We start from the raw sequence: 26,756 nt of genomic DNA, 5'->3' as shown, positions 1-26,756 counted from the left end.
TGCACCTTCTCTTTTATTCTCCTCAGCCCCTCGGCAGCCCCTGCTAGCCTGCTAGCCGCGTTGCGTTTGCTGTGGTTTGTTAATCAGAGATGGGGAAAGCAGTTTTTGGTAGGAAGTTGTTGTGGACCAGTGGGCTAATGGGCTGATAGGTTGCTGCGTGTGTGAGCTGTGTGTGCTCTTTGTGCCCACTTTATAAGTTGGATTTCACTTGTTGCTCCCTCTTGTGCAGTGGGTGCTGTGTGAAGGTAAGTGATACAATCAACGTCACTTGTAAAAATGAAGGTCTTGTGGGAGTTCTTTGTGGGGGGGGGAGGTTCCTCGGGCTTCCTCTCGATCCCTATGGCCCCTTACTCCTCTGATGTTGGCCCCCACTAAGTCCCCTGTGTGATGGCACTACTGGCTCCCTGCTGCTCAGCAGCTCTTAATCCTCGTTTCCTGGGGCTCTGCAGGGTTAGCGTATCCCGAGTTCTCCCTGCATGCTGACTGCTTCTCCGGGACTCGTGTGGTTCTCCACCGTGGAGAGTCGAGTCGTGTCGTGCCTGTTCTGCTTCAGGCGGCGCTACTCTTGCTCTCTCTGTGCACAGACTATCTGATGCTGCGTGCTTGCTGCGCTTGCTCCCGCAGTTTAGACTGCCTGCCTCCCCTACTTTTCAGCGGCAGGGGGATAGGCCGAGCGAGTGAGGTCGGGCAGGAGCGGACTTGTGCCTTTTCCTACCTCAGGGGCTCTCCGGGTCGCGGGATGCGGGTTGCGGTTTGCAGGTACACGCTGGGGTTTGCTTGGCTGGAGTGGGGGGGAGCAAGGGCAAGGAAGGGGAGCCGTACCAACCTGCTCAACCCTGTCCAAAGCGCCTCCTCCACTTGTCCTCGGCTCGACCTCCGGAGCTTTTCCTCACCGCCTCTTGTCTTTTCCGCTGCGGCTTGCTTCAATCCCCGCAGCCCCGTAGCTCCACTCCGCACTGCACCTCCTCTGCGTGAAAGCAGTGATGCGTCACTTCTCAGTGCGCACTCCTTGCGACATACCTGATACATCATATTTACTGTATGACCCATCATGTTGCAAGGAGTTACAGATACGTCAGTATTTCTGACGTATCTGTATGGCGCAAAAGTGACGCATTGCTGGAGTGTGTCACAAAAGTGACGCAACTCCAGCAATGCATCCTTTCACATGGGGAAAGCCCCATGTGAAAGGGCCTGTCTCAGTCTTACGCCTGCTGTGAGGTAGGCATAAGATTTTGACGCAATGGCATCCTAGAAGTGACGCAGTGAAATCTCATAAATTTCACCGCGTCACTTCTACGAGGCTTTTTGCGGGGGAACTCCCCCACACACATTATACATGACGCAGGTATAATGTAGCGCAGGGGTGTACAAAGTGACGCATCTGCTTAGATACGTCACTTTGTAAATAGTGCACAACAGGAGGCATGTTTTACGCCGCCGATGCGTCACTAAAAGTGACGCATCGGAATCCCAAAACTAATGCAAGGCCTCATGAGGCCCTCAGACTTCCATGGAAACAGCGGGGGAATTTAACCCTTTAGGTGCTGCCGTCGGCCAACGGTCGTCGCAAGCACTACCTTGCCAGTGCTGCGCACGTCCGTTGGCCGACGGGGCCGCACCCGTTATTCGAACGTTCCGCACTGGGCGCTGAACGTTCGACGCTCCTAAGGTGTTCATTTGTACCATCTTAAACAATATTTACTTCAAGATTGAACTACATCACAGACTTGACAGTAAATGTTTCTGTGTGACAACTGGGTTAAAACATTCATTACTGTTTATTGATTCCTTCTATTCATGCACCTTTATTATGTATTTTTTATTTTTATATACTTGTTTATATTTATCTTGTATGATGCATTTCTGATGTACTACCCTTTTGTACTTGGTTTCAATAATTGAACTTAAAACATTCATTACTAATGTGTTACTAATAAACGCCTGTAAAGATAAAGTTATTTCGACTCTGCAGTCTTCAGAATTTGCATTTTAGAGAGCCATTAAAACGCACACGGATAATATATAGGGTAATATCCAGTAAAATAGCCAAAAATGATGTAACATAAATCCACAATGCAAGGCTAGTGCGTTTGTTTGCATTATCGAATTAATCATTTCCTGATGTGCTGCATTGTCACACAATATAGAAGAAACCTCCCTTAAGTCAGTGTGCTGGGATAGATAGAGCCATATGGTTTGTGTTTTTGCGTAAAGGGTTGTTGTCTGGTAGGTGTGTTCATCACATTTGTATGGAAAGTAACGAGGAGAAATGTGATTAGAGGTAGTAGGAGCTGACACTTGGGAACCTAGGCGTTAGCCCCTCTGTTACCTTGATCTGCGCCTCTGTCATATTTGACATAATAACTGCTTTTTGTCCAAATTGGTGTAAACTTTAAAACTGCATTACCATAAATGAAATTAATTATCACGAAATGGGTATATACATAGGTCACTCCTAACAAAATCGTTGATTGGGTTTCCTGAAAGTAGAGGGAAACAAAAAACATGACACTCTAGAAAAGAAAAAAACGAGTAAAAGAAATGCAATGTCTTGGAGAGTGCAAATTCGAAAAATTACAAATATAAGACAATGAAATTAAATCAGCCCAAGCACGAAACACAAGCAAACACTTTTTCAGATATTAACTGAAAATTCAGATCTCGAGGACATGTTTCTTTCAATTTTCAGGTCAAATCCAAAAAATCTCCAGAGCTACGAATTTGACTCTACCAGCTGTAGAGGGTTGGCGAGAAGGAACAAAAATGATTATTCTACAGCACAGGGAGGGGCAGCTGTCACATTTCCATGTCGAATCCCATCTAGGAAGAGAAACGTGTCTCCTTTGTGTATTTAGAACTTGTGTCATGAAAAGTAGCTGAGAAACATCTGCTTTCATTATAATTATATTTCTATTTCAGCTGCACGCTCTATTTACAGACGATTCCGTTTATAAAGAGCTTTATAATTAAGCAAACAGAAATATCTTTTTATAGGATGTGAATCTGTGGGTGATAATCATGCACAAAACACCCAGCCGCAGTTACAAACAGAGCATTATGTTAGGTATATAGTGAGTGACATGCGCAACTGAATTGATACCTCTTTCTCATCGATACACGGCAACCTGGCCAGAAATTTACAGTAGTAAAAAGACATTTTAAATTGAAAGGTTAATAGTTTCTCATCGATTCTAAACTGGCACCAGACAACAGAGATGCATGCGTCTTGGTATTGTTACATTTGCAGTGGTTTTCGAGTGAATGTTATAAAATCACTGAATGAGAGTCTAACAGACTCATGAACCTGATGTGAGATTTTTAGCTTCTCATGTGAAAGGGTTCAAAGATCTGTGGTAAATATGAAATGGTTATCTCCTATGTAAAGCATTGTACAATTGTTTCAGTCAAACTGATTGTTTTTATTTACAGTGTGGTTTCTTGGATTTTCAAATGTTACAATTTTTTGACCTCGGATGGATGGACGTCGAATGATCCTACCAGATATTAGAACATTGGAATGTTGGGAGCTCAATTGCAGACAATGGAGTGCTCCCTGCTTCTACGGGCCAGTAAAGGCCCGCAGAGCAACATTCTAATGTTCTTCAAAGGCTTCTCGAAGCTCGAGGGGATTTATCCCCTCGAGTTTCGAGAACCCTTTGTTTAATTTGTTAAAACATTCTGCCCTCTAGTGGCAGAATGTTCTAATAGCCTTATAGCCCTTCGTAGCAGGGCTATACCGGCTATTAATGTCCCGTTATCTTGTTAAAGTCCCTCGCCTTCTGCTCGGGCCTTTAACGATTCAGCGGGCCTTTAATAGCCGGTATAGCCTGCTACGGTGGGCTATAAGGCTATAATAAAACATTGGAATGTTGGGAGCTCCATTGCAGACAATGGAGTGCTCCCTGCTTCTACGGGCTGGTAAAGGCCCGCAGAGCAACATTCCAATGTTCTTCAAAGGCTTCTCAAAGCTCGAGGGGATTTATATCCCTCAAGCTTCGAGAACCCTTTGTTTAATTTGTTAGAACATTCTGCCCTCTAGTGGCAGAATGTTCTAATAGCCTTATAGCCCGGCTATACTGGCTATTAAAGTCCTGCTGTCTCGTTAAAGTCCATCCCCTTCGACTCGGGCCTTTAACAATTCAGCGGGCCTTTAATAGCTGGTATAACCCGCTACGGCCGGCTATAAAGCTATATTATAAACATGACTGAGATTTTGTTGGAAATGAGGTGTGCCCTGAAGCCGAAGACGACTTTATGTATTAGCCTCAGCATCATTATTTTTATTTAGAGTTGTGCGAGCCAAGAAATAAATAGGACAGCCAATCCAGACTTGCCATATCAGGCATCGGGCGTTTCCCCAAGAAGCTGGAAGGGTGGGGTGGGGGACTTTTTTGTTACTGGTTCCGGATTTGTAGCAGTGCTGCATTTTTAAAAGGCAACAATAAAAGTGCCAGGATAACTCTGGTGGTGAATAATGTATCTGATGGAGATAGATTGGAGTTGTGCCAAGTGGCAGTTTTGACTCATCTAAGGTAGCACAGAAGGTAAATATGCCTGCTGCAAAGAGTGCGTACTATGCAGATCACAAAGCAGAATTTTATGTGCCTAGCTCAGTGGGTTACTGTTTTTGTCACAGAAATGCTTTTGTTACTGTGCAGTTAATACGTTTCAATCATAATCTAGGTTAGAATGCTTTTTTGTCCCAGTCTTTCATTATCCTAATTTTGCTAAAAGGGGTTTGTTTGGGTAGAAATGCATTCTTATTAGTAAAGTCACCCGTAACCACTGTGCTACATTCTGAATCCTGAGTTTGAGCTCCCCTAGACCAGGTACTACTTCAAAAGGCCCACCATAATGGAAGACATGTGAAGACATGTGAATCCTACATCTTTTAGTCCCCTTTGACTTATTTAATATTTTCTATACACTAATTTAGACACTCTACACATGTATGAGGGGTACTATAAAACAAATGAAATGCATGTGAGAGATGGGTTACGGAGGAATGAAAAGCACTGCTGGAGGATGATAGTGAGGGAATCATTGTAGAGCCCCAATAAAGATAGCTGTATTCAGGTGCACTGTAAGGTCATCATTTACTATGCTTTGAAAACATATTCAATTGAACATATAATCAGAAATGTGTTGTAGAATGCACAATTTTTGCCATTCTTCGCCAAATTTTCTTTGTTGGGGAGAATCCCCCCAAGCACTCTTGTAGTGGTCAGGCTTTTTCGATATGCTCATTCGCTAAGCACCGTATGGTGTCTGGTCTGATAAAAAATCTGCCAGGGCTGATGTGAGTTCCCAGTCTGGCCCTCAAGAGAGCCGAACCAGAGCCGAGTAAAGGATTAAATCGAAGAGCCTGTGCACGTGGCATGGTTTGGGCCACGAAGATGGTGGTATTGTGAGCCTGCTGCTCTGTGCCAGCCCAGCACATATTCTGCATACTCCATATGGTTGTGGATCCATAGGCACACCTGACGTGGGGGGTGGTGAAGGGACCCCCCAGGGAGTGTGGTCGAGGCTGCTGCAATGGGCACAATGCTACCAGCTGTGATTAAAGCTGAGTGGCTCCGCAAGTTGGCAGACACCGATCAGAGTAAATGGTAGTAATCGACAGTCCAGCAGCATGGAATATAACTTACGCTTGATGAGCCCTCAGCAACAACAGATGATTGGCACCCAGCAACAGGCTGGTGAGTGCGGGGGAAGCACAACGGAGTGGTACTCGGGCCTATGTCGGGGCCCAGTGAGACCATGAGCGAATGAGGGAGAACTGGACTGGTCAGCTGTGGGCTGGAGTTCTCTTGCCTGGAGCAGCTGGCCTTGGCACTGGTGCTCCCAGGGATCGTGCTTTCTGAGCCAGACTTCCATGTCTCCCAAGATTTATGACATCAAAGACAATCTTATGACCCAGACGTGCATGTGATGATACAAGGAGATTGGGTAGATGGCATGGGGCGCAGCATGGCTGGGAAACGGCAGTCAGCAAGACATTACTAGCACACTGGATGCCTAAAGTGAAATCCTGAATTGCACGGGCACATGGTTGAGGCCAGACGGGGACTGGTGTTGAGGGAAAAGGTGCCATTGACTCTGCCCAGCCCTCCCTGCCTTGGAGAGCTCCATGTTTCCCCAGTATTTTCTGCTTTCGGCTTGCCTCTACACTGAGCAGTTGGGGCCCATAGGAGTTGCCGTACTAGCTGGTAGCTGGGGCCTGATTCATGGACTTCTGGGATAATACAGAGGTAACAGACAGCCTTTACCCCCAGCCCTCTTGTGATGGCCGGCTCGGCTGTGAGAGTAAAACTATGCTCCATTGAGACCTTATGCTGCTGGAGCCTGTGCACAGTGAGAGCGGCAAGTGGCATCCTCTGGGGCCAGCACTGGTAAGAGAAGCCTGACTCCTTAGGAGGTAGGATTTGCCTGAGAGCCACCTATGTGGACCTGGGGGGCTTGGGCTGCCCTGATACATGGTGTCTCACCCATTGCTCAGCCCTGTGTGATAGCGAGGTGACGCTGTTGGTGCGACATATGACTGCTCGCTTTCATTTAATGAATGTGTGATCTTCTGGCACAACTGTGAACCCCCTCACTTGGTGGAAGAGAGCACAGAGTGTGGACGACGCAAGTATGGCTGATTGGCAATTTGACTCTTGGGGGGAGCTAGCTCTTGGGAGGGTGCAGAACCTTTGGGAGCTAGCTCTGGCTTATGGCCTTGATCGACTCATGGTTTCTCAAACATGGGTGTGACTAAATACCTCCACGAGACCCAGGGACATTGCCAAAAGGGGGAAGACATGGTCTTAGCCACTGGGAGTAGCTCTGCATATGAGCGAACCATCCCTGCCCCATGTGGGGGGGTGGATGGTCAGAACCCCCAGATACCTCTATGCACACTCACATAGATAAGTACTGACTGCTATTGCGGACATTGAATTCACACTTTAGCAAGATATCAGTACAGTGTTAGCGGGCAGAATACCACAAGCTGGTAGACTGGGTCAAGGAGGTCGAGATTACATTTGAGGAACTGCAGTCTGAACTAAAGACTCTGACATGCAAAGTAGAAGACATTTCTGAAGGGTGCACATGCTACAATGAAGAGCTGAGGATGCATAAGGATGAAATAGAGTGGAGAGCACTTTCGGAAACCCAGCAACAAGGTTTTGGAAGATTGAGAGAGGTAGCAGCCATCTCTTCGTTGATTCAGGTAAGAGAACTCTGGAGGGAAGTGAACAAGTTAAATTGGTTACTAACTTCTGCTAAAGATTAAATATGTGTAGAATAGGTTGTTGTAGGCATTGTAGGTATTTGGCATACCTTCCTAGCGGTCAATATAGTTACAATGGGTAATAGGGTAAGGGAATAACTAACTGGTACACACTTTGGAAACGTCTTCACTAATAAACAATTTCCCTTTAACTTTTGTTTACCATAAAAAACCCAACCTCTCTCCCACAACAGACCCACTCCTTCTCCAAACAAATCACTCCAACCAATTTACAAAAGAATAAGCTAAAATCAAAAGTCATACTTCCCTTCCCAATTACCTCCCTCTTCACTCTCAACAAACGTCCGTCACACCAAAGCAAAAAAAGGCATTAGAATGCATCAATCTGGGCGTGAAGGCGTCCCACCTCTCAGTCAAGCAGCACCAACTTGTGTAGCAAACAGCACTAGAAGGGTCTGGGGATTATTTGGGGGCAGCAGTGATTGATCAGGATTCCAGCTGCTGGCAGAGACTCTGATGGTGAGGCAGGGATGGAGGTGCTAGCGGCTGGCTGGAGGTACTTGGGCCTAGGACAGGGGCAGCGGCTCTTCCGCCTGAGCCACTAACCAGTGATATTCTGCATGAATGGTCTCCATTCATTGCTGCAACAGCTGGGCTGACATCTCTTGACAAGATGATGGACCAGCAGGAGTAGCTATATCAAGAAAGAAAAAAGAAAAAGCAACAAATTGTAAATGTTGCAAAGTGCAAACACTTGTTTATATAGAGGCACAGTGGCAATACATCGCTGGTTCCCTAGGGACATTGGAATTCTTGTCAGAGGGCCAAGTATTCCCCACACATGCATTACATAAAAATACTGACAGGCTCCAAGGAATTAAGGCAGGATACCACCAGATTAAAGCAAAGTGACTTTTTTTTCTTTGAAAGTATTTCCTAGTAATAACAGACACTTTGTGTGTAAAAAGAAAAATAAATACTCCTCAGTAATGAGTAAGGCATGATGTAGCACAAGTAATAGTACTCTTGTTGTGCAACATTAATGGAGGCACGCTTTGCTACTCTTTGCAACTGTAGCAGCTGTAATGGACAATTTATTATCTTACTCCCAATGGCTCTGCTCTTCCCTGAATGTCTTTCAATTCTACCCTGACTTCAAAGTCGCAGATGAATAATAATAATACTGTCACACACGTCACATATAAAACGCCAATATCCTATTTGCCATAAGTAGACAGTGAAAAAAAATATGCATTAAGTACAGGGAATGGAACAGCAAATACATTTTAATTTGCACATTTGTCACAGAGTATTTCATCCACCAAACTCTAAATCAGGCACTTAGTCCCACTTTACTCCCTGGCCTCCCCCTCCACCACAAATTTTTCCAACAAATATTTGTACTTGTCATTAAGGAAAGTTACTCGACTGCAGGGTAAATTAGAGGGATTAGGCTATGTAGAGGTTATGCTATAGAATGGTGGGGTGTCACTGATCATCATGCGCTAATCTTTGAATTAGTGAGTCACAGTAGTAGACAATTGAAAAATGGGAAACATTTGTACCTGCTTAAATCCATTATGGAGGCCATGAAATATATATATATATATATATATATATATATATATATATATATATATATATATATATATATATATATATATATATATATATATATATATATATATATATATATATATATATATATATATATATATATATATATACATATATCATTTGGCCAGAAAAATGTGGCACATGGCAAGAATGGATCTTTCAATTTTTTAGGTAGGCTGGGACAGAACTTAGGGCCATATGTAACAGAATACAGTTTTGCGATTCTCAAATTGCAATTTTCTGCAAATCGCAATTTGAGAATCGCAAAATGCAATGCATGTGGGATTTGAAAATAATTTTGCGAATTCCACATATTCCTTATTTGCAAATCACAAATTGAGATTCACAAATAAGGAATACCTTCCCATTCATTCCTATGTGCTAGGAGACCTATAGGAATGAATGGGAAGACATTCTCAATTTGCGATTATCAATTAGAGAATCGCAAATTGAGAATGCTATTTCAAGGGGGCCAGGGTGTCAAAAGGACACTCTTTTGCACCCCTGAAATGTGCATGTGTGCCCATGTGGCACACATACATGCCCTAAGGGCATGTATGTGCGCCACATGGCACTTTAAAAAATGCACAAATGTGCATTTTTGCAATTTGCCACCAACTTGAAGTTGGTGGTAAATTGCGATTCCTTAAGGCCAAATCGTACTTTCTATTGTGCTTCTTACATGGCATTTAAGGAATCAAAATTTGCGATTCCTTAAATACAATTGCAAAATAGGAAATAGAAAAAATTTGCAATTCCTTATTTTGCACAGGGGGTTTTGTGTGACTCATGCTGACTCTGAGTCATTGAAGCGCAACGAAGGGATGGAATGGTCAATGAAAGACTAATGGTCTTGGTTCGCAAATGCAATGGGATCCTATATTTTCCTGCCATGCAGTACTGTCATGGAAACTAAAGGTATACTGTAAAAATGAATGATAACACAACATTGGGTGGAGGTCCATGACCATGGCCACTCTCTCCTTTTGGCAGTTTGAGCATGAACAAGAAATCCTTCTAAATAAACATGCATGGTGAATAATAGCCTAATTGGGGTAGCAAACATCAGAGTAGAGTACCAGAAATATATTCTCTTAATCTGATAGTACCACAAGATATATATGAGGAGAGAGAAAGTTTACGAACAAAGCAGAGGAAAGTTACAGAGTACAGGCAGGAGAAAGTCAGCTACAGAAACATGAAATATATTAAACAAGGATAATGCAGGAATAACAGGAATTTAACAAACATTAGCTATAGCAGTGAAAGAAAATATACAGTATAAAAAAGATAAACAAGCCAAGATTATTATAATAGTGGGGAGAGGTAAAAGTTATTGAAGCAATAATAATAACAGGACTTACTGCTTCCAGCAGAACTATCGGCACTGTCACTGTTGGTGGTTCCACCAGCCATTTCACAGGGGATGGCAACCCCTTCACCTTCCTGTGATGCCCTTTATTCCTTGGAAGCTAATGAAAGAAATAAAGACAATAAAAAATATAGGTTAGTGGTAAAGTTAATCTCCCAATAAAAGTTGATACTCCAAGGTATAAAGCGACTTTTACATTAAGTCCAACCTGATTCTCAAACCAAAACGTATGTAACAAGTTACAGTGTGGAACTTTTACGAAGTTGACATTTTGTTGCCTTTAATCTCCTGTGCCCTTAACACCATCGTTGCTCATGACGAGCTGAGCTCGTCATGAGGCACGGCGCTACGGTGCTCATGACAAGCTCAGCTCGTCATGAGCCGTGGAACGCTCACACGTGGGGATAATTCCCCTGCTGTGCTGAGCGTTCCACGGGAACGGGTGCACCTTTGACGAGCTCAGCTCGTCACGAGCACCGGAGCGCCGTGCCTCATGACGAGCTCAGCTCGTCATGATCATGCGGGCGCTTTGCGCTAACCCCCCCGCCCCCCAGCACAGCGGGGGAATTACCCCCCACGCAGCGAAGGGGTTAATGGTTACACATGCCACTTGATCCTGAGACAGCTTTATGCCCTCCCAGGGAGAAGAGCTAATGGTTCTCAGGAAAGAATACAATAGGGGACTGCCCCGAAGAGTGATGCTACCTCCGTCCTGTAGGAAGCCACACAGGTATTGGGCCAAAAAGTGAGTTTCCAAGCTATAGCTACTGTTGAAAGTCAAATGGCTAAGACTTAGGAGAGGGACAGCCCCATTTTTTAGGCAGACTAGCTGGCACCTAGGAAGGAGTGGGGAAACCTGTTGTAAAATCTTTTCTTTTTTTCAGGGGCGTGGAGCTCCCTTGGTAGCCATATCAATGGGTTGGGTTAGGGAGCTCTGGACGCCGAGAGAGGGGTTTTGACATGTTGGGAGTAGGCAGAATGGTGCATCTTAGGATAGCTAGATGCCATGATTTGGAAGGGAAACTAGTAGTCCATTGGCTACTGACAGGGTCTACTCTGAGGGCGCTTTCTGAACACAAATAAGGCACCTCTAGCACCCAGATCTCAGATCTCAACTGAACTTGAAGAAAATCATGGAGGAGCTGCCCTGCTGCACTGTGGACCATGCAAAGGAAGGCTGTACTGGAGAGGACTTCACCAGCTGAACCTGGTGGTTTAACAAAGCAGGTAGACTGCGCCTGCTGTGTCCTGCTTGTGGCGGAGTCCTCTCCAGCCAAAGTTAAGAAACTCCAAGGGACTGTTGACTGACCTCCCGTTCAAAGCACAGTGCTGCAACAGCTGAGAAGTCTGTTGAGGCAAGTTGGTAGCCCAAGAAGGTTCTGAAGTTGATAAAATGAGTACTATTGAGTTAGGTGACAATAAACATTTGTTATTTAGAACCAAGCTACCCTTCTGGGTGAATGTGAGCTTTACAAATAAATGCTATGTTTTGTTAGAAGCAGAGTTATTGCCCAGAGAAGGATTTGGCTATGACTGAGATACCAGATGACAGGTAGCCCAGTGGCGACTGGACTTCTACCAGCTCCAAGAGTACTTTGAGGGATGTCAACCATATGACCAGAGCCATCACTTCCCAGACGTGGATAGAGGAGTAGTAGCATAAAGACCCTCAGTGACTGCCTCACATCTGCAGCATATTTGAGCATCTAACACATAAGCAAGAGGCAACAACAAGTAAAGTGTACACTAGCAAAGTTTATACAAGACACCGATAAGACTAGTAGGTCCTTGTGTAAAACACCATTTGGATGCTGAGAAACTGACTTGCTGGAAGTGACTTTGTGCCGAACATGGCCTGGAAGACAGAGGTTTGAACACACAGGGCCCGCCCGATTCACAAAGGTAAACTAAGACGTAAGTCTAACTTTACGAGTTTCCGTATACACAAAGGGCATTTACGAGTAGTAACGTTAGACTTTTTTCTCAGTTAAACTTAAGTTTTAGTTTGAAGTTTCTCTGAGACCAAATCTGAGACAAAAATCCAACTTTACTACTCATAAATGCCGTTTGTGAATACCCTAAGTCATAAAGTTAGACTTTTGTCTCAGTTTACCTTATTGAATTGGGCCCACAATCCCTACCCTTAATGTAGGATGTTTATTACTCAATATTTGGTGTACATAATTAATTTCTACATAAAGTACACATCAGATGATTAGTTGTCCCTTGCAATATTGTTTATGCAGCTTGGATGACGTTAACCTTCTATGTCAAGCTGCCCTGAGAAAGTATTTGCTAAGGTGAAACATGTTGGCTGCATTTGTGCTTTTTGAATAAGAACACAAATAAAAGACAAACCAAAAGGACCCATTTGTCTTATCTTTGTTGTTTCTTGTATAAACTTTCTTTGTGTACACTTTGCTTTTTGTTGCCTTTCGCTTATGTGTTTAATGTCTCTAATCTATGATCAATGAGCAGCTTGTTATTGGAGGAGGGCAACTTGTACTTGGAATATAGTGATAACTTCAGGTGGTGGAGCACCAGTTTCCCTAGCTACCATCATTGGTTCAATATCTGAGCATCTTCAGCATCCTCCATCCCTTCCATCAGGACAATTCCATAGGAATCAATTGCAAAGGGGATAAAGTATATGGAATTGCCTCAAGACTGCTTCACCTCTAAAGGTAACTGACGTTGAGGACCTTGCTAGCTCCCTGACTGGCTCCATTCCGGAGTTGGTCATCTAAAATGATTCTAAGTGACAGCAATACAGCTCGCCTGACTTTTTGGTGAAAAGGTTTCTATCTGTCAAATTATTTAAATTGCCAACGCTTGTTCATGGTTGAGTGAAATGCTTTGATTTACTATGATTTGTAAATTCTATATCCCTGGAAACCTCCATTAGAACTTTTTCATTGTGGTGTGTAAAACGACATAAATTACAGTCTATTTGTATGCATTTGTGCTGGATTTCTTTAGATTATTGTTGATTTCTTCTTCAATTGTTTTGGTGCTGTTTAAATGCTTAACACGGATTCTTTTGTGCAAACCTTGCTGCCTAAACCACAGCAACTCAGAGTTGATCTGTATGTTTGGCAAATGAAACCTAGTGGTCCTAAATGGGTTGGTAAGTGCATCAGATAGTAAGGACACACCACAACACCGTAAATTAGAGGGCTTTTCCACACAGCACTTATTTTAATTATGTCTTGTCTTTGAGATTCATCTAATCAGTTTACAGAGCTGTATTTCTGAGGTGAGGTGATGTACTTTGCTACCTTAATTACAATACTCTGTAGCAGTTCCTAAATTCTCCTTCATCAGACCATGACCATGACCATTTTCCATCTGCAGTCCCTTCATTGAACGTCAGGGACAGCATTTTCATGGATCCATGGTGAGGCCACGGGTGGGTTCCCTCAAGCACTTCTCTTGCAGCTCCAGCAGCCATGTGCAGCTGTTCCACTCACATCAGACGCAGACTTTTTCCCTGCAATATATTTAATTTTGTATGGCTTTTCTTTGTGGCTCTAGTGGGCCCATACTGCTGTACCTTCAACATCAAATTCACACTTTCGCACTGCAACGCTTTCATTTTTTCGCCACAATTCTCATGTTGCATTGTAAGGCTGGTCCTTGATTTCCTGATGTCCTCCTCAAAATCTGCGTTGATCACATTATATCTTCCCCAAGCTCTGTGGGTGGAGCTCAGTTTTAAATAAAATGAAAATAAAAGATACTATCTTACATAAAGATAAAAAGAGGATCATTCTGTAACTATACTTTAATAGTAGCAGAAGAAAAGGAAGGAATACATACATGTGTGCTCCAAAGTAAAGATGAGAGTGTATATGTGAACTACTTAGCTGCAACATCAGATTGGATGGGCAAGTAATTGAAGTGATGATAGATTCTCAACCCCTTACATGCTGAAACAGAGTAGAGGATGTCATGAGATGGTCAAAACTAATAATTACACCACTGAACAATCAGGTATTAGACTAGGAGGTTATAAACAGACCCATTGTCCATGGAAGGTATGGTAGGAATCAGGGGTATTGTAAACCCCCTGCTTTAGCAACTACAGTAGGGTTGGGGTTCTATATGGGCCTCTTCTGTCTGCAACTCGGCAGGCAAAGCTCATTATTAATGCTGAAATAATGTAAATAGAAGAGCAAGTCGGACCAAGGGAAAATGACAATTGGGGAAATAGAAGAAGAAAGAAAGAAGGAATATTGGAAGGAAGGGTGAAATGAAGAAAATACGGGCGAATGAGTGGGTGGCTGAATATGTGAATGAATGACTAGGTGACAGGATGAGTAGATGATAGATGGATGGACAGGTGAAATGATATCAAAGTAAAGGGGTGGGTGATTGGATGAGTAAATAATGGACGGACTGGAAACCTAAAGCAGCCCTGCCAATTTGGGAGACAGCCCGAGGGGAAAGGGATGCGCAAGTGTGTACTGTTACTTTTGTTACTGGTGGCTGATATTGCAGTGCCATTGCAAAACCGGCCCCCAGGAGCAAAACCAGCTGCTGGTTCTGAAAAAACAGCCCACACCCTTCCAGGCTCCCAAGAAAAGCCTGAAGCTTGCTACAGCCAGTCTTGCCCTGGAGTGAAGGGATAGGTAGATGGGCAGGTGAAAGAGTGGCAGAGAAAAGGGATAGATGGGTGGGTGAGGGAGTGGATAAGTGGCTGGGCAAGTGAAAGGATGTCAGAGTAAAGGAAGACTGGATAGATGGATGGACAAGTGAAAGGATGGTAGAGCAAAGGAATGGAAGGATAGTGGATGGACAGGTAAATTGATGGTGGAGTAAAGGGGTGGATTGATGGATGGTGGATGGATGGATGTGAGGGTGGATGGATGGATGGATTGGCAAAAGGATGGCAAAGTAAAAGGATGGATGGATAGGTGGATGAATAAACAGCCACCCTAAGCAACTATTTGAACTCATTAAACAACAATCAGTCAAGGCATCCAACCACCATCAACTTGGTGACAGCTCTCCTACATGTGACAATTTAGCCGCCTTCTTCTCTCAGAAAACTAACAGCATCAATTTAGACATTGAATTAAGGAGGACCCTTCTCCCAATATATATAACCACAGCCCCACCTACCCACCAAGAACCACTCATTCCCCTAGATTAGATTAAACCTCAAAAACAACGCATCCTGGCACAACTTTACTCACCTCAATGAAAGTGAAATGAAAGTATCCTCATTCACCCTTATGTTCTGCTATGTAATGTATGCCTAATTATAATGTTTTTAGAAAAAGTTATATAGGGGTTCTGCCCAAATAACCCCCCAAAACCTGGGCTAGATACATCACAGGGATGAAAAAGTAGAAAAAGGGGGATGTGGAGGGATAAATTCAAAAAAACTTTTTTTCTCACAAGATATATTTAATTATCTTGTGGTATACAATTATTAGTCCAGCATATCATTTCACAAATTTACAAACACAAATATCCGCATCACAGGACAAGGTGGCACACAAAATAATAAGGGATAAACTATACATATTTATCTATATACATCATACTAGTGCATTATATACATTACATATAAACAATACATATAAACAAACCTAGTGTACCCTACAGAGGAGAAAAATATTATTAAATCAACTATATTCACAAAACCTTCAAGTGATATAAAGCTGCAAAGGAAGTCCTCTCAGCGCCTAAGTTATAAATTCTTTATACACAATATTATAAAAGGGAGAGAAAAGGCGCCAGAGATGAAACACAAGAATCAATGTAAGCGGACTCCTTAGAATGGTGTCGAAGCAGTCGCGGTCGCGTTTCTGCCATATATTTCTTTAGGCTTCACCAGGACACGGGTACTGGAAACTTAAGGGACCTGCCCACAGTACAGGGGATCCTAGATGGACGCGGCAACCTTCTAGATGGTTGTACACATCCACAACAAATGAATGGGAACGTCCACTCGAATGTCCACTATGACGTCAGCCAATTTACACCGGGTTTGCGTGTGTTGCGTTCAGCTCCTTAACTCAGCCTCAAAGAACGGAACCACGGCACATCCAAGCAACCAAACACTCGGACCTGCACCCATCCGCGAAGTCGGATCTGCCAAGCCATGTCTTCCCTTCAGATGCTCCGTCCATCACCACCCCCTTTTGTACCGCTTTTGGCCGCCACAAGTGTGGCAGGGTATGCTCAGACGTGAGTCCCTGGCTCACTTTGCCACTGGATTCAAGCAAGGAGGGCTGAAGACAGCTGAAATGCCAGAAACCGGTCCTCGGAAGCTTGTTTCCGGTCCAGGGAAGACATGGCTTGGCAGTTTGGGCTGGACTGTTCCCATGAGGCACAGGGTCAGACTGATTTGCATATAGCCATGTCAGAACTGGGGTGGCAGAGTGGGCTAAAGAACGGTGATGGATTAAACCCAGATCTTTTGACTGGGTGTGAGTGTTTGATTGATTCAGATGCTCCATCCATCACCACTCCCTTTTGTACCGCTTTTGGCCGCCATAAGTGTGGCAGGGTATGCTCAGATGTGAGTCCCTTGCTCACTTTGCCAATGGATTCAAGCAAGCCGGGCTGAAGACGGCTGAAATGCCAGAAACCGGTCCTCTTTTGACTGGGTGTGAGTGTTTGATTGATTCAGATGCTCCGTCCATCACCACCCCCTTTCCTCCCCCTTTTGTACCGAGTCTGCAATAGGGCGCTGGCACAGAGTCAAAGAAATTCCCTCATTTGCTTAGAGCACACCGCTATGCAAATGAGGGAACACCCTCTGTTGATAGCGCTGGCGCTTTAAGTGCGCCATCGGTATTATAGAAGGGGATGCACAAGCGTCTGCGGCCCCTTCTAGAATACCAAAGTGCCCCGGGGGTACGTAAAGTGGACGCAAACGCACGTTGCGCCCCTGGGGCACTTTAAGTAATACGGCCCCTAGACTGTTGCCTCTCTCTCCCATAGCCTAGGAATACTGATGGTCTACAGGAGGTAAATAATTAAGGCCGGGTGAAATTTATTTTATGCATAATTGAGATTTTGTTCGGGTACAAATCCTATTGCAGGAGCACAGGAAGAACACAAACGAATCAACACGATTCCCATCGCATAAGTTTCTGAACTTTTTTTTTACACTAAAACATAGCCCATAATGCCACATCAGCATTTCAAGTAATAACATGTAACTTTGCATACCTTTGGATATTACGAGTAATTTTCACACTGGAAATTACATGTATTTCCATCTGCCATAGAAATGATAGCTGCACAATTCGTAGACTTCGAAAATATTATCGAAAGAGATTTTTTCTTTGGGCAATCCAGGTGATTTCCTTCTGCGCTGTTGTGCGTCCACTTCAGTGCATGGGGAAAATCACAGATTTCCCAAGACTCTGGAGTCTCCAGCAGGTAGCCCTTCTACCTGATTTCCAAGGAGAGGGACTAGGAGGAAAGAGGGCTTAGCTTTTTGGTGCCCCCATTGTCATATCAATGACCACCAATGCCACTCTATTACCCTACAATATTCCACCCATGCCTTTAATTAAAGGCAATTTTAGTTGTTATCTGTGGCAGAAGTTCTTGAGGAAGGTGCTTAGAATTAGACATTGGTTCATAGGTGTGTTTTATAGCTAGACACATATTCATTGTTTAATTTAAAAAGTACAGGTCTTATAAAACTAGTTTAAATATTTTCAGGGCTTCCTAAGTTTTCGGATAAAAACTCTTCTGCTTTCCGATGGAACCCTCTATTGAATAATCAGCACAATTAATGCTCACATTAATATGAAACTTGTGATCTTCTAAGCCGCTTGTTATGTGGCATATGTGGGGTGACTTTTTTGACATTTGGCTGATTCAGTGCTTATACTTTTCAACATGCAGCGCTTTTTTAATAATCATGGCCCAGAAGGGGTGACATATTTTTTGAGTGCAGCTTGTTGGCAGAGAGAGACCTCTGATACACATCTTATTTTAGATGTTGTCTGTGATTCACCGCTTCTATTAGCACACATTATTTTTCTGGGCCCCCTAACTGGTGTTTGCTCCTTGCTCAGATTTTCATTCTACACCCTTTTTAATGTTCGAACTTAGCAAAAGAGAACTTATGCTGTCCGCTGATCTCCATTGCATTACTTGTCACCACTTAAAGTGCTGTGAGGATTCTTTGGCGCACATTCAATAACTGTGCTCTTCAAGAGAACATGGTAATATTTCAAATAATTACCTACAATATATCGCAAAATAGCACCGGCCGAGCTAATGGAGGTAGACTGTCCGGTCTCTCTTGCCATTTCTGTCCTTTACCCTAATTTCTGGCGCCACCATCTTATGGTAGAAGTATTTGGCCACGGTACGGTAGCAGCGAGAGCACATCTGGAGTCTAGACCCGGTGGCTCCGCGGCAGGGATTATATCGATAGGGTCCCTTAGGCACACTGCCTGGTTTTGTTTCGTTTACATAGTTGGTGAGCCGCATCATCCTTTCCAGTTGTTCGATATACTAAGTCCCTCAGAAGCTTTCCTTCCGGAGACTTGCCGAGAAGACACCCCTCCCCCTGTATCCCCCACACCACCCCCTCGACCTCTCTCATACTTCTTTTAATCCTCCAGTTTTACAAGGCGAGTTGGCGCCTTCTACATGGGCCAACGCGTTTTATTTGTGTTACAAAGGCGTACTTCCACGGGCCTGTACAGTAATAGCCTAGTTGCCTGACATCATCTGTGCAACACAAACTGAGCGCATCGAAGCTGGGGAAAAGCGTGAAAACTTGTGATTCCAGATTTGAAACTCACAAGACATCTTCAGATTCGATATTTTATTTGATTACTTTCTTGTGCTATATTTTTGGGTACCATTACGTTAAAAGGTTATTTAAATGATAGTGAAGCTTTTGCAACTAGAAACAGAACTTCAGCTGGAAAACTCGACTTCCTTCAAACTGAAACTAGGAATGCATGTTATCTTTTCAATTTGGATTGAATTACTCTCTCCATATGCAGATCACTAAATTGATTTAACATGTAAAGCAATTAGCTATTGTGTTCAACTGCATCAGGGAAAACGTACCCAAATATACATATTTTTCTAATTTGCATTAATATGTTCTAGTTTCCCAAATAAATCACTATTATGATGCAACACAAGGTCATCCTGAAACTGTGACTCAAAAGATCTCTATTATTGTTTATATTCCAAATATTATGATAGAACAACACTATTAGTGCGGTGGAATAAGCACATTACAGAAAGTGAAAGCAGATTGTCAAAATGTGGGATTTGTCTATTGACAAGCAACATGGCTGTCTGAGTAAATATTTCACAACAACTGGACATTCATGTTCAGTTGTAAATAACACTGCACAATTTAAAATGAATTAGTGTTCGACTTTGCTCGTCTGCAAGGTCATCCCCAGACCTTTTGCATTCACTCTTACTTTTTCCTGAATACGTTTGTGTTGACTTTAAGACTCTGTGCACATTACCACTGCTAACCAGTGCTAACGTGTGTGTGCTCTCTCCTTTAAACATGGCAAAACTGGCATATATCTAATTGGTACATTTAATTTACATGCAAGTTTCTAGTAAAGTGGTACTGACTGTACCCAGGGCCTGTAAATTAAATGCTACTATTGGACCTGCAACACTTATTGTGCCACTCAACTAAGTAGCCTTTTAAAAATATATCTCTGGTTTGCCATTGCAGCCTGTTGGCAGCTTAAAAATGCCAATGTGAATTGGCAAACTAATCTCCTTTTACCAGGCCTAAACCTTCCTCTTTAATACATATAAGTCAACCCTAGGGTAGGCCCTAAACATCTCATTGTGAAGGGTGAAACGTGTTTTAAATGTTGTCCATGTATTTTGAAGTTTTACATGTCCTGTTAGTGAAAAATGTGCAAAATTGTTATAGAATCACTGCCTCCAGGCCTGGAGCTGCAGTGATGACCCCATTAGAAGCCCCCATGAAAGGCAATAGAGATGTTGGTGATGCTTCATTGCTGGAGAGGAGCATGAATTGTTTGTGGCTACAGGGCCTGTCGTGCACCAGATTATGAGAGGATAGGTTGGCACCTAGGCTGGCAAATACCACTGTGTTAGATTCTGCAAGGTGTGGCGATAATTAACGCTGAGGGTCCAACGGGGCTGGTGTGCAGTTCTGTGAGGGTATACACTCAAAACATAGAGTTTTTAATATCGATTTGCATTAATATCGATTAAAAAATATAGAATGGACACAATATCGACTGGACAGAATATAGACTACAAAAATATCGAATAGGATAGCAGTAATATCGAATCAAAAATATAGAATGGACATAATATCAAATGGACAGAATATAGACAACAAAAATATAGAATAGACAGAATATAGACTACAAAAATATAGAATGGACAGAATATAGACTACAAAAACATTGAATTTGAGGTGAGTAAGTTAATATCAATTCTTAAAGTGTTTTATGTTAGTATATGTTTGTAAAGTGTATATTTATTTTATTATTTATGGTATTTAATTTTTGCAGAATATAATTCCGTAGCGGGTTGTGGGTTTATATGGGAAAAGGGTGTGAAGCAATTTAATTATAATTTATTAAATATGTTAATTTATTTATTGATATTTATTTTGAGTTAATTAATTATTAATTGTTAATTAAACAAAATATAAGTGTTAATTAATTTTAATTAATTGATTAATTGATAATTATGTTAATTTTAGTAATTTATTTTCTGTAGCGGGTTGTGGGTTTATAGGGGAATAGGGTGGGAAGTAATTTAATTATGATTAACTAAATATGTTAATTTATTTATTGGTATTTATTCTGAATTAATTGTTAATTAATTATTAATTGGTAATTAATCAAAATATAATTGGTAATTAATTTTAACTAATTGATTAATTGATAAATGTGTTAATTTTAGTAATTTATTTTCTGTAGCAGGTTGTGGGTTTAAAGGGGAATAGGGTGGGAAGTAATTTCATTATAATTAATTCAATATGTTAATTTATTTATTGGTATTTATTTTGAATTAATTGCTAATCAATTATTAATTGTTAATTATTTAAAATATAATTGGTAATTAATTATAATTAATTGATTCATTGATAAATATGTTAATTTTAGTAAAACAAATTCTGTAGAGGGTTGTGGGTTAATAGGGGAATAGGGTGTCAAGTTATTTAATTATAAATATTTAAAAATGTTAATTTATTTATTTGTATTTATTTTGAATTAATTGTTAATTATTAATTGGTAATTAATTAAAATATAATGGCTAATTATTTTAATTAATTTATTAATTATTGATTTTGTTAATTTTGTTAATTTATTTTCTGTAGTGGGTTGTGGGTTTATAGGGGAATAGTGTGGGAAGTAATTTAATGTAAGTAATATAATTTTTAAAATCTTTTTTAATCACATTTTTAATTATTTTCTAATTGTTAATTAATTTATTGTTAATTGGTAAATAATTTGTATAAGTAGGTAATAGTTTTTAATATTTAATTTTCATTTGCATTTTTAATTGATTAAATAATATATTATATAAAAGTGTTAGTTATTTTAAATAATTTGTAATTGGCATTAACCTCTTAAGTGCTGCGCCTATACCAGCGGCCGACGGCACCACTACCTCGGGAGTGCTGCCGTCGGCCGTTGGACGTTCCAGCTGCACCTGCGCAATGGAACTTTCAGCACTGGAGCTGGACGTTCCAAAGCAGCTAAGGTGTTAATATTTATTTTATTTTTATTTATATATGAAGTATTTACTTTCCCTACTGTTGCACTCACTGGAGTGGGAATAGTAATTTTTACCCCTACACTATTCAACGCTTTACCTTCTGTTGCACTCTCTGGAGTTGGAATAGTAATTTTTACCCCTACGCTATCCAACGCTTTCCTTACTGTTGCACTCTCTGGAGTGGGAATAGTAATTTTTACCTCTACTCTATCCAACGCTTTCCCTACTGTTGCACTCTTTGGAGTGGGAATAGTACGTTTTTACCTTCCCGGTATCCAATGCTTTCCGTACTGTTGCACTCACTGGAGTGGGAATAGTAAATTTTTTGCCTACGCTATCCAACGTTTGCCCTACTGTTGCACTCACTGGAGTTGGAATAGTAATTTTTATCCCTACGCTATCCAACGCTTTCCCTACTGTTCAACTGTCTGGAGTGTTAATAGTAATTTGTACCCTCCCGCTATCGAACGCTTTCTCTACTGTTGCACTCACTGGAGTGGGAATAGTAATTTTTACCCCTACGCTATCCAATGCTTTCCCTACTGTTGCACTCACTGGAGTGGGAATAGTAATCTTTACCTCTACGCTATCCAACGCTTTCCCTACTGTTGTACTCTCTGGAGTGGGAATAGAATTTTTTATCATCCCGCTATCCAGCGCTTTCCCTACTGTTGCACCCCCTGGAGTGGGAATGGTCATTTTTACCCCACGCTATCCAACGCTTTCTCTACTGTTGCACTCAGTGGAGTGTGAATAGTAAATTTACCCTCCCGCTATCCAGCGCTTTCCCTACTGTCGCACTTTCTGGAGTGGGAATAGTAAGTTTTTACCCTCCCGCTATCCAACGCTTTCCCTACTGTTGCACTCACTAGAGTGGGATGAGTAATTTTTACCCCTACGCTATCCAACGCTTTCCCTACTGTTACACTCACTGGAGTGTGAATAGTAATTTTTACCCCTACGCTATCCAACGCTTTCCTTACTGTTGCACTCTCTGGAGTGGGAATAGTAATTTTTACCCCTATGCTATCCAACGCTTTCTCTACTGTTGCACTCTCTGGAGTGGGAATAGAAATTTTTACCCCTACGCTATCCAACGCTTTCCCTACTGTTGCACTCTTTTTAGTGGGAATGTTTTTACCTTCCCGCTATCCAACGCTTTCCTTACTGTTGCACTCTCTGGAGTGGGAATAGTAATTTTGATCCCTATGCTATCCAATACATTCCCTACTGTTGCACTCTCTGGAGTGGGAATAGTAATTTTTACCCTCCCGCTATTCAACGCTTTCCCTACTGTTGCACTCACTGGAGTGGGAATAGTAATTTTTACCCCTACGATATCCAATGCTTTCTCTACTGTTGCACTCACTGGAGTGGGAATAGTAATTTTTACCATCCCGCTATCCAAAGCTTTCCCTACCTTTGCATTCACTGGAGAGGGAATAGTAATTTTTACCCCTACGCTATCCAACGCTTTCCCTACTGTTGCACTGACTGTAGTGGGAATAGTAATTTTTACCCCTACACTATCCAACACTTTCCTTACTGTTGCACTCTCTGGAGTGGGAATAGTAATTTTTACCCCTATGCTATCCAACGCTTTCCCTACTTTTGCACTCTCTGGAGTGGGAATAGTAATTTTTACCTCTACTCTATCCAACGCTTTCCCTACTGTTGCACTCTTTGGAGTGGGAATAGTAATGTTTACCCTCCCGCTATCCAACGCTTTCCCTACTGTTGCACTCACTGGAGTGGAAATAGTAATAATTACCCATACGCTACCCAACGCTTTCCTTACTGTTGCACTCACTGGAGTGGGAATAGTAATCTTTACCTCTACGCTATCCAACGCTTTCCCTACTGTTGCACTCTCTGGAGTGGGAATAGTAATTTTTACCCCTACGCTATCCAACGCTTTCCTTACTGTTGCACTCACTGGAGTGGGAATAGTAATTTTTCCCCTCCCGCTATCCAACGCTTTCCCTACTGTTGCACTCACTGGAGTGGGAATAGTAACTTTTTCTGCTACGCTATCCAATGTTTTTTCTACTGTTGCACTCACTGGATTGGTAATAGTAAATTTAACCCTCTCGCTATCCTATGGTAAATATATTGTATATTGTTTTATTAATACTATGTTTATATATATATATATATATATATATATATGTGTGTATTAAATATGTATTTTTTAATTGATATTAAATATTTATTAATGTTAATGTTATTTAAGTATTTTAAGTATGTTTAAGTTAGTTATATTTATTATTTCATCAATTTTAAATTACTTTTATCTATTTAAAAAATTCGATATTTTGACTATCTTTATCTTTTTTCAACAATATTTTTGATTCGATATTTTTGTACCTACCTGTTTGGAGATAGGAAGTCGATATTTTGGCATTCTATATTTTTTACTCAATATTTTTGTAGTTCTATATTTTTGCCATCGATATTGTTTCAGTGATCCCTATGTGAGGCATTGAAGGGGGAGCAAAGTGTTAGACTGCCTTGGCGTGAGTAAGTCACCTGCGCTTTCTTTGCTTAAAAACCTGCAGTGATATAGACAAAGGCTGTTATGATTTGGATATTAGGCCATGGTTAGATGGTTTACAGGGACACTCAGATGGGATGGGCAAGCATACTCTGTTCCAATTTACCCATGGGGCCTACTAAATGGGCTTGTGAGCCTAAGATGGCAATTTTAGGTGGGTGAGAGTTTTAGCACTTCCCCAGAGAAAAGAAACGAGCGGACAGTGCCTCACATACAGAAAGGGTGAGGATTGTCTCATGCTGAGTCTAATTGACCGAGGCCCTCACTATATTAGTGAAGAATACGCCATCAACGTCTTTGCAGGCCAACAAAATACTGCAGTACACCATTACTATGTTTGGATTCAGCACCCATACTTACACAAAACAGAGGATCAAACAGGATGAAGATGCAGTGATAATCGTAACAGATATTCGAAAGACATTTGTGGGCTCATGCTCTACAATGGAACATAAAATGAAGACCTTGTCAATGTAGATCATGCTACTCTTGGCTGACCAAATTGCTGAAAAGACAAAGGAAGCAGAATTTATGTTTTGGGCAGTCAGAGAGGAAGTCGTGCAAATGTGCTCCACAATCATTAAACTCTAGTAGACCACAAATGCTCTTGAGGCTTTGCTGCAGCAATCGGTACCTTCTGTGTTTCCCAGAGCAGACAGAAAACCCATCCGCAGAGCAATTTTTGAAAAGTTGGATACTTGAAACAATGAAGCTCAGAGGGTTGTTCAAATTCTTCTTAATTGAAAGAGCATATAGAATGATGGTGTCACCTACTAGGCATGGGGCCTCTCCAAATATCATCATTACCCAATTCCTATACTTTAGAAACTGGGCCATGATTTTGAAAGCAAGATACAGCAGCAACAGCGTGCAGTACGGTGGTCTTATTACATAGATATTCCCAGACTGTTCAAAACTAGTCAAAAACAACATACAGTGGTCAAGGGAAGGAAGAACGTGGTGGTAGACCGGTCATGCAGCGAAAACTCCGCCACGGACACACACATTGTGTTTTAATGAACAAAATATGTCCAGAGAGGTCCTTTCCTGGAATAGAAATTTTAGACTCTTTTTAGTCCTGAAAACAGGTCATTTTACTGTTTCCTTTTTTTTTTGTCTTCTTCTTTTGTTTTTATCCTATTCGAATATTGTAAAGATTTTCACTAATCAAACGATAAAAATAATGTTGATGATGATGATGATGATGATGATAGTCAAAAACAACACAAACACTTTTATGCCTTTTTACCAGTTCTTGGAGATATCCGGGGACTGGTTGAACAGCAGGGAGACATCTCATTAGTACTGTAAGAGAAACCCGGAATCACAGCCAACTAAACACTGGCTGTAGCATCCCCTGGATCCATGAAGAGAGTGGAGGCCTGGATACCCCTAGCCAGGGGTGAGTGAGTGTGCATCAAAATGGAGTTCTGGATTAGAGCACCCAAGCTAGACCTACCAGGGAAGAGTGTGGGACTGTGATGTAGACCAATAGCTGAGGCACTAGACTGAACCTTCTGAAGTGGAAGGGCAGATTAAATGATGTGTTGATGAATCACCCTCCCTCTCCCCAGAGTATATTGGGAGCTTGCTAGACTGAGGGCAGGGGCTTTTGACACCTCTGCTAGATGTGGACAGCAGGTGCCAATTTCCTCCCCTAGACTTATATACACGTTATAATGAGTTGATATTGGAGTTGGGAATGGGTGGGATAGCTCATATGGGTTGCTGGAGCTGGTGGGAAATGTTTATTTGAAATGTTCAGTACAAAATTTCCCTGATTCTTTGGATGAGGGATGGGTGAGTTTCGGTGACAGATATTACTTTTTCAAAGTGCTGTGTGGAGTGGTAATATTAGATGTGTAGATGGTGTGATGTAGCAGAGTGTATTAGGGAGGCGGGTGAGGAGTATAAGTCATGATTTTGTATCAGGCGATCTATGGCGGGTAAGGTTTGGTTTATGACCCTGAATGTCTGGAGGTTGAATGAATATAAAAAGAGGATCATAATACAGATGTACTTCTGGAATTTGAGGTTGGGAATTGTGTCTCTTCGAGAGATGCACCTGGCTGTCCTTGAACACTCTAAGGTAGCATGAAGATAGAGGATGACCTTTATTACCCTGCCTAGTACTAGTACTTCAGGGGGTCACATAGAGTATAGTGTCCCTTTCAGAATGTTACAGGTGACAATAAAGATTGTTATGTCATGGAGAGCAATGGCTTTGGTGGCCTGTAAAT

Source organism: Lissotriton vulgaris, chromosome 6 (assembly GCF_964263255.1).
Source record: "Lissotriton vulgaris chromosome 6, aLisVul1.2, whole genome shotgun sequence".
Classification (NCBI taxonomy): Eukaryota; Metazoa; Chordata; class Amphibia; order Caudata; family Salamandridae; genus Lissotriton; species Lissotriton vulgaris.
The sequence above is the reverse complement of the archived record's forward strand: the minus strand, read 5'-3'. Positions refer to the sequence as shown.